The following is a 9617-nucleotide window of genomic DNA, read 5'->3' as shown; positions in this document are numbered from 1 at the left end:
AATTGTGATTTCTATTCAACAAAATGGAGCAAAATTGGTGAGTACAATTCAATAATTTTACTTGAGAGTGCATGAGGGCTTAATCAATTCACTTCAAAGAATTAGCCTGGTGAACCATTATTGGGGTCATGGTTTTCACTCCCACACTCAGACTGATGTCTCAACTAAGATTGGAATTCAACCTGCATGTGAGCTAAATTATTTGCATGTCTACTTAAATACTTTCCAATATTTGACATCAACAATACTATTTCGGTGAATAATATACAAATAATTGGCGCCAAGATTGTTGCTTAACAATCTCACTGTGCTTTTCTAAACAAAAGGTAACAGTAACTGTCAGTATCATGTCTTTATTTAGATGATCAAAGTCAAAGCTTAGGCAGCCATGTAAAAGTGTTTCTACTCACCAAACACAGAAACTATTTTCCAGCTTTACACGCTCCTAAACCCCCTATATATTGGATGTTTCTCTGAACTCTTTACATCCAGACTCTGTAAACATATCCACTTGCCTTAGACACCTGGTCAGTGTCTAAATAGGAGAAGAACCACCTCTAACCCTAACCCAGGGATTATACAGTGAAAATAGTGAAATCTATCAGCTGTGGTGTAGAGGTTGTATTCAAGTGAGAAGGGATCTGAGAGTATTCCAAGTTTACAGACTTTACCATTGCTTTAATTGATTTGCATCAACTGGTCTGTCATTTTAACTGAAATAAATAATTATCATATTTCAGTTTAATCCAAAATGGATGCAAAGATAATGATTAATGTCATTACTGCTAAGGACCTTTTAAGGTCATCTCATATAAGCAAGCCTTTGGCTAAAACCCTGCTTGACATTCGAGCACGTAAAGGTTTACTCACTAAGGAGGATGTGATAGATAAGATCAGTAATGGTGACATGTTAGAACTTTTTGATTTTTCGGTTTCCGAATCGTGCATTTTTGAGAAACCAGGTGAACATGCCCCTGGTACCTCTCGCGACAGTTCCCCAAATAAAATGGATTCGAATGATAATGCGTCTGGTGCTGGAGACAGACGAAGGGAACTGTCTGCGCAGCAGACCCCAACTAAAGCTGCAGGTTCGTATCCTGAACATGACGCTACTAGCAATCCTCAAGAAGGTACTAGTAGTGTTGCGAACCCGACATTTTGTAACAATGCGAAACGCACCATTCGTAATGCGTGGCACGATCAGCCTACCGAAGACCATTACCCAACATCCTTTTGGCATCCGACCGCGAGCGGGTTCCTTTCGTTCATGAAGCTAAATTTTGTCAAAATTACATGGACAAGGTGCCTTACTCTGAATGTCCTGAATCTATAACTCACACATTGGACCCACCCTCTCAAGATTTCTCAACAAGGGTCTCACATCAATGGGCCCGCAAAGAGAGGATTGTGGATATGCAAGAGACAAAGTAAGGCAAACCCGCCGGCTACCACGAAGAAAACCATCTATGAGAAGAACCTTAGAACAGGAGGATGCTCTAATTGAGGCAAGCATGCACAGGGAAAGACGAGGATTGAGGGATGAGACTAGTTACATGCATTCCTACGAGGCCCCACCTGCGGATCGCAATTCCACGGATCATTATGGAGATATGAGCAGTGGAGGCCCACTTATGCCACCCCCGTCCAAGGTACAGCTGCCTAAATCTATCTCTTTCAATGGGACAAAAAGATGGGATACGTTTGAATATAATTTTCAGAACTTTCTGAATTATCATAATATTCAACATCTCCGTGACCAACTATTTTTCCTGGGCCTTGCCCTGGAAGGAAAAGCAGCGGATTATCTCTCACGGATCCATCAGTCGATAGTCTTTATAGACATACGAGATGCATATGACACCCTGAGAAATCGATTTGGTGATCAGCAGCTACAACATGCAACTCTGATACAATTCAACAGCACTACGCAGGCTGAAAAAGAAGATGTCTTAGACTATGTTGACAAGCTATGGGAGTTGGCACTGCAGGCATTTCCTGGACAGTCCCCCCGCAATTTAGAGTCCCAAGTGGTAGCCCATTTTATAACAGGACTATATGACGTGAAGGCAGCCCAATATATTGCATGTCAGGAGTGCACCACGATGGACCAAGCCCTGAGAACATATAAGCTTTTTAAAAATTCTCAGCAAGTTGGTTGGCGTGCACGAAAGGATAGACCAAGTACCAGCAACACCGTGCGGTTCAGAGAGCCCTCTATCCAAGCGGTGAATGTGTACGATGAAGAATCTGGGTCAGAATCTGAGGAATTGGAAGACTATAGCCAAATTAGAGCAGTGACTCGCAACACGAGCATTAAGACAGCTGGTGTACAGCAGAAGACTGAGATGAGTGTTGAGGCAATGTTCAAAAAGATGTTATCAATGCATGAACAAACCCAAAGTAAATTAGACACTCTCATTACACTCCAAAGTCAAGTCTTGGAAGTTATGCAAAGAGGCGCTCGACGTACTCAGCCAAGATCCCGCTCCAATTCCCCATCATCAAGTGCCTGTTTTTCATGTGGAGGTCAAGACCACTATGCTAGAGACTGCTCCATGAAAGGTCGCCCAAAGGAAGACAAAGCGCCAAACGGGCAGGGATCAGTTTGAGCCCGGAATTGATCCCAGTTCAAGCAAGGGCAATTAAAGAGGACCCAGTTTTTGAGGCACAACACAGATATAAGGCTATGAGCAATTTGTGCCCCTACTCTTCTGACTGTACTAATTTTATGAAACATGAAGAAACTAAGGAAAACCTTGCCCAGCAGACCGACAACGGAAGCCACAATGTATATCGGTCTAGCCAAGATCCAGAACAGATTGTAAAACCTTATTTTAATGAAGAATGTATCTGTATTGCAAGGTTACAGTCAGAATCTGCCCTTAAAGTACAATGTGCAATTGAAAACGTCCCTGTACAAGCAGTGGTGGATACCGCAGCAGATGTTACCATCATCTCTGAAAACACCCATAACAAAATCCTACCCACCCCCACTTGTACGAAGTCCATGAAGATGTTTGCAGCAGGTAAAGATCAAAGCTTCTCTGCAAAATTAGTGGGGCCACTACACTTGCGATTGGGAGAGATTCATCTGCTAACTCATATCTATGTTGCTCCCATTTTCGACCCAATGCTATTAGGAATAGACCTGCTGAGGAAATTAAGGGCAAAGATTGATGTGGAAAAACAACAATTAATTTGTCAAAATCAAATTATTCCTCTTGCAACAAATTCGACTGAAAGTGTAAGTCCCAAGTGTGACATGGCACAAACAGGTTTACCAGTGGATGATGGAGACCGAACAACTATCAAGATTGCCATTCCCCACAAATTGATCATACCAGCCCAGTCAGAAGTAATCACTAATGTTGAGTTAAACTATCTGCCCAATTCACCATTTATGTACCTGGAACCATATAGAAATCTGCCAATTTCTGTGGGCCACACCCTGCACGTAACCAAACCAGTTGTTACAGTGTGCTTGATCAACACAGGTGATGAATGCTTCCTCAAAAAAGGGACGGAAATAGGACAGTTGCTTCCCTGGAAGCAAGAGATATATTTGAGGATGACGAAGATGACTGGCTGAATTTAACAGAAGTGGATGAACTCAGCAACCCCATGATAGAAGCGGAGGGGGAATGCGCCATATCAAGCACTTCCTGCCAGCCGATCCAACTACCAGACAAACTTATAGATCTCTGGCAGCGAGTTACGTCCACTCTGGGAGATGAGAGACTAGGTAAAGTTGAACAATTGCTGTGGGAATATCAAGACATATTTGCAGCTAGTGAATTTGACCTTGGTGACTTCCAAGCAATGCAACACCACATTGATACAGGAGATGCAAAGCCAATTAAACTAGGCTTGCGACGCACCCCCGTTCACTTTACCAAAGAAGAAGATGAAATGTTAGACAAGATGCTTAAAGCAGGGTAATACAACCCTCGGCTTCAAGCTGGGCTGCGGCGCCTGTACTGGTACGGAAAAAAGATGGATCTGTTCGCTGGTGCATCGACTACAGGGCACTTAATAATGTTACCAAGAAAGATGTTTTTCCCCTACCTTTCATGTCTGAATGCATCGACGCATTAGAAGGTAACATATGGTATTCAAAGCTGGATTCCAATTCGGCTTATTGGCAGATCCCAGTCCATGAGGACTCCAAACACAAAACAGCATTCCGTACACGCCAAGGACTTTTTGAGTTTAACAAACTCCCATTTGGACTGTCCAATAGCCCAAGTACATATTCCAGAGTAATCAACCTAGTGCTAAGAGGGTTAAACTGGAAAAGAGTACTAGCCTTCCTTGATGACACCCTGGTCCTTGGAAAATCTTTTGATGATCATTTATCAAACTTAAAACAAGTGTTTCAACGCTTCCGACAATTTGGACTTAGATTAAAGCCAAAGAAGTGTGATCTCTTTCAACAAGAAGTTGAATTCCTGGGAAGGAAGGTAGGAAGAAATGGCCTGGAACTAACAAATGCTTCCATTGGAGTGATTGAGAACTGGCCCCCACCAAAGTCAGTTAAAGATATCGAAAGATACGTGGGGTTAGTAAACTTTCACAGAGCATTCATAAAAGATATGGCAAAAATCATGGAACCAATTACCAGGCTGTTGAAGAAAAAGAAATTCTGTTGGGAGTCCGAACAGCAGCAAGCTTTCGATCAATCGAAGTCGATCCTATGTACCCCGCCTGTTCTAGCGATTCCCATGTCCCAAGGCAAATTTATACTGGACACTGATGCTTCTGATTTCGCTATAGGTTCAGAGCTCCTCCAAATGCAAGAGGGAGTAGAGAGAGTCATAGCATATGGAAGTTTTACTTTAACATCCCAACAAAGGAACTACTGCACCACACGGAAGGAATTGTTGGCAGTTGTTAGATTTACCAATCAGTTCCGTCACTATTTATTGGGGAAAGAATTCATATTGCGCACGGACCATAGGAGTCTAACCTGGCTGATGAATTTCAAGAGACCAGAGGGTCAACTCGCTAGATGGTTAGAAGCGCTGAGCATCTTTTCCATGAAAATTGAATACAGGCCTGGGACCAAGTTAAAAAATGCAGATGCACTCTCCAGACCACCTAAAACCGACACACCTTGCCCACATTATGCAGACATGATAAACCTGAAGGATTTACCCTGCAGTGGATGCAATTACTGTACCCGCGTACACGGGATGTGGTCAAAATTCTCAGATGACATTGATGATGTTGTCCAGTTACCTATCATCAACCCTGAAATCAAAAGAGCACCCAGGTGTGAAGAGAGATTGTCATCTGGAATTCGCATTGTTGTCCGAGATCTCTCAAGTGCTTGTCCTCACAACCAGATCAATTCAGAAGAAATATTCACAAATACTAAGCAAGAGTGGAGAGAAGCACAAGCTGAGGACCCCAGCCTAGTGTTTTTGGTCAACTGGTTCAAAGACAAGACAATACCACGCCAAGCAGATCTCAAACTGGCAAATGCGGCACAAAAATTTTACTGGCTAAACCGTAACCTTTTCTACCTGCAAGACGACATCATATATAAAAGAGGTACGGATGAAAGAGACCTACTAGTGGTGCCCCCAAAGTTTAAGCAAGAGGTCTTAAATCTATGCCATAACATTCCCAGTGCAGGACACCAAGGATTGCAACGAACGAAATTGAGGATTAAGGGATCCTATTTTTGGCATAAAATCTCAAGGGATGTCCAACAATATGTTCAAGGCTGCTCATTATGTAACCAAAGTAAACATAGAAATAAAAAACATCGGCACCCCTTGGTACAGAATCATGCAGGTATACCTATGGAAAAGGTACATATTGATTTTCTTGGGCCCTTGACGAAGACACGCAATGGTAATGAGTTCATCATGGTGATCATCGACCAATTCACGAAGTGGATTGAGTGCATACCCTTACCATCACAAGGAGCCGAAATCACTGCAAGAGCAGCCGTGAATGAGTTCTTCTCTAGATTTGGGTACCCCCTAGAAATAGTATCAGATCAAGGAAGAAATTTCGAGAGTAGCCTTTTTAAAGAAATGTGTCGGCTTCTCCACATTAAAAAGATGCGAACTACCGCCTATAGACCCTCAGCAAATGGCCAGGTAGAAAGGATGAACAAGACGTTGATGGCAGCAGTTAGAAGCTTTAGCCACTCGAAACCCAACACCTGGGATGAATATGTGCCACTAATTGCTTCTGCTATCCGCAGTTCAGTCAATCGACACACAGGCTACACACCAAACAGGTTGATGCTAGGAAGGGAGCTGACAACTCCAAGTGATCTGGTGACACCTGGACCCGCAAGAGAACATGAACTCACTGAGGAGCATGTCATAAAATTACAAGAGAGCCTAGAGCTGGCTCATGAGACTGCTAGAAAAACCCTAAGGACAGAGCTTAAAAGGATGAAACGTGACTATGACCTGAATATCCACGTTCACACCTTCAAAAGAGGCGATGCTGTGTACCTCTTGAATAGGAAAGGTGGAAAAACAGTGTCAAAGAAATTGAAGCCAGTTTGGATTGGCCCTGCTATCATCATGACGGTTTTTTCCCCCTTTGTTTATCGAATTAAGCTCAAAAATAATGAACTGAAAGTAGTCAACCATGACAACCTAAAGCTGTGCACTGACTCCTCATTACCGAAATGGATAAACAAAGAACAGCAGTCCATAATAACGGGTAATGCCCTGACCTATTGCCTTTGCAATCAACCCGATGATGGTGATACCATGATCCAATGTGACAACTGTTTTGAATGGTATCACGGGCGATGTATAAATTTAACGAACCGACAAATGGCTCAAATAGGTCAATATCACTGTCCCCAATGCTCAATGTGAATGAAGTAAAATAACTAATCAATCTTCTTTTTATGCACAGCACCATGAACCGCCAGACTGAGTTCAAAGTCATCCAGCTGATGGCGGAATTTCAGGCCTTTCGGGACGCCCAAGACGCCCAGAAAGGAGGGACAGACACAATGGCAGGCAAGGCAGAAGGAGAGGAAAGGGTAGAGGCCATACCTCCCCATCGGCCCGGGGTAGAGGCCACGCCTCCCAATCAGTCCGGGGTAGAAGGTATGGATCCCCATCAGAACGGAGGAGAGGAAAGGGTAGAGGGTACACCTCCCCCAGGTACAACTCCCCAACAAAATTCAACTCCCCTGCCAGAAGAGAGAGGAGAAGCCGGTACAGGCCCTACCAAACCCATACCAGGCCAGAGGGTTCTAGGGACCACCGAAGAGGCCCAAAGCCTGCCTCACACAACGAGCCTGATGATACCAGGGGTCACCCCTCGGAACCACAGGCTAGACGACAGGCCCCTCGACCTCGAACGCCAGATGATACAAGGGATCATCCCTCTGAATCAATGGCGAAGAGGGAGAGCCACTCAGACAGCAGTGGGAATGGCAAGTCGGCCAGGAGGAATGGGGCTAGGCAAAAGCAATTCCGGCTGCTCAAAGAGGAGAATGCAGCACTCAAGGAGAGCCTAGCCCACATTCGGAATGACCTGAAGGAAACCCAGGCAGAACTGGCCCGTCTGAAGGGAGAGTTTAGGAGCTTTCAGCCTGACAAGTCAGCAGACTTAGATCTGCTCATGGACTTGTCTGAGCAAGAAGGTAAGTGTGTGGGACTTATTGATGCCCATTTCCATTTGGATCGATGGCACAAAGGGAAAAAGGGTCAAATTGACATGTTAGAGCAGTTACTAAAGTTCCATGTCAACCCCGCCACCTCAGTTGATTTACCTATCCTGGGTGGGATGATAGTCTACTGTGACCCCATAAACTTTCCCCCGAAAGCGAGCTAAGAGCGCTGAAAGGCAAATTTCTTAACTTTGGCATTGCCATAGGTATCCACCCTTCCCACGCCACTATGAACCGTAAAGCATTGTCTTATGCTATGAAGGAAGTCAGACGGTTGAGTCAAAATGACATTATCCAGGGGTTGGGAGAAATTGGCTTTGATTGTACGAAGAGGGGGACCCAAGAAGATCAGGAACATGTAGTGGGAACACTCATAACAGGTGCAAATCCCCTAAAACCAATAATCTTACATGTCAGAGGGGAAAGTTCTGATAATCTTGGAACCCGAGCATATATGCATTGTCTAGATTTTCTATCTAAGAGGTTAAGTAAAGAACAATTCCTCCAATTGCACTCCTTCTCAGGTAATGGTGTAGTTCTGGACAAGTGGCTCGGTGTGTTTCCAAATACCTTTTTCAGTTATTCAGGCTTAATAAAAACATTTAAAAGAGAGCAGCTAGAAGCAGTGAGGAAAACCCCAATTAACAGACTCCTGCTTGAAACAGACTCCCCATATTTACCTTTCAATCCCCTGGTAAAGTGAAATCACCCACACTACTTAGGAGAATCTGCTAAGGTCATCGCAGATTTAAAAGGTTTAAGCTTAACTGACATCCTTGATTCCAATTTCAGAAATTTTGAGCAAGCATTCAATATTCAAATAGATAAGGGAAATGCAGCATTCCACTCTGTCATTAAAGACTAGCCTAAATATTAAGCTGCACAGAACAGGAATAATCCCTTTACTATTTTGCAGGCTCCTAAGGATACCTCTCCCTTCGTGTATATATATTGTACAGCCATACCCAGATGTGGATCCCTCCCCCCTTTGTATATATGACCGTCCAGGAGGAAGAGTTCGCCCCTGAGGATTTTTTTTTTTTTTCGTGTGTTTAGTGTAAATATTCCAAACTACAAATTTTTATTGATTTTATTCAACATAATCTTCGGATTCTCACAAGGTAAGAATTTTCCTTTTTCCCCTTATGACTATAACTATTGAAGTGATGCATGAATTAGAAGGGGGAGGAATGTGGGGAATATTATTGTGATAGGTTGTTGTTGTTGTTGTTGTTGTTGTTGTTGTGAGTGTTTGTCATGTCATGACTGTCAGTGTCTCGATCGAGCTGTTGTGAGTAATCTTCATGTTGTGTTCGTTCACTGTCTCCCGCGTAAACGTGACGTCATCATTTCTACCCTTTAAAAGCTCGCGACACCTTTCATTCTTTCTCTCGACTATCTACAGCCTTATTTGAAACAGACATATCAACTATCTTCGCCCATCGTTGTATCTGCTACTAAGATCCGATCCGCCATACTTTTGGTATGTTATAAAAATCAGGCTAGACCGGGACGATTCCCGAAGTGCTCTAGAGCAGTTTTTAACCGCCCATATATGTCCTTTACATATATGGAGAACGCCCACTTCGGTGGAGACTTTTTCTAAACTTTTTCCTTATTTTTTACATCGTGAACGAGATTGGGAAATCCGTTCACGACAATGCTCAAAGTGTTTAACAAGGGGTCCCAAGTAAATAGTAACACTTTAAAAGTAGAACAAGACATGACCTTTAAGATATCATTACAATTTTTATTTGACAGCGAGAAAGCTGTTACCTGCCAAGAACTTATTTTACATCTGAGTACAGTAAGAAAATGTGAGTAAAGAGACTTTTCCAGGACTCAGCTTTGAGCCACTGACACAAACACAGATTATACGGGTAATAAGCCAAATTCCAAGCGTCTAGACCACAAAGCCACATGTGAAATACAAGAAAATCCAGACAAATAGGTCTTTAAT

General features: G+C 43.2%; 1 protein-coding gene across 1 annotated transcript in view; it reads right to left on the bottom strand.

Moving 5' to 3' along the window:
* The window catches only part of LOC144958251 (KAT8 regulatory NSL complex subunit 2-like), a 29135-nt gene that overhangs the window by 9743 nt on the left and 9775 nt on the right, over window positions 1–9617 (bottom strand). The gene's annotated exons all lie outside the window — the stretch shown is intronic.

Source organism: Berghia stephanieae, chromosome 12 (genome assembly GCF_034508935.2).
Source record: "Berghia stephanieae isolate SIO BIC M18660-M18661 chromosome 12, UCSD_Bste_1.3, whole genome shotgun sequence".
NCBI lineage: Eukaryota > Metazoa > Mollusca > Gastropoda > Nudibranchia > Aeolidiidae > Berghia > Berghia stephanieae.
This window is presented reverse-complemented; position numbering and strand designations above follow the sequence as displayed.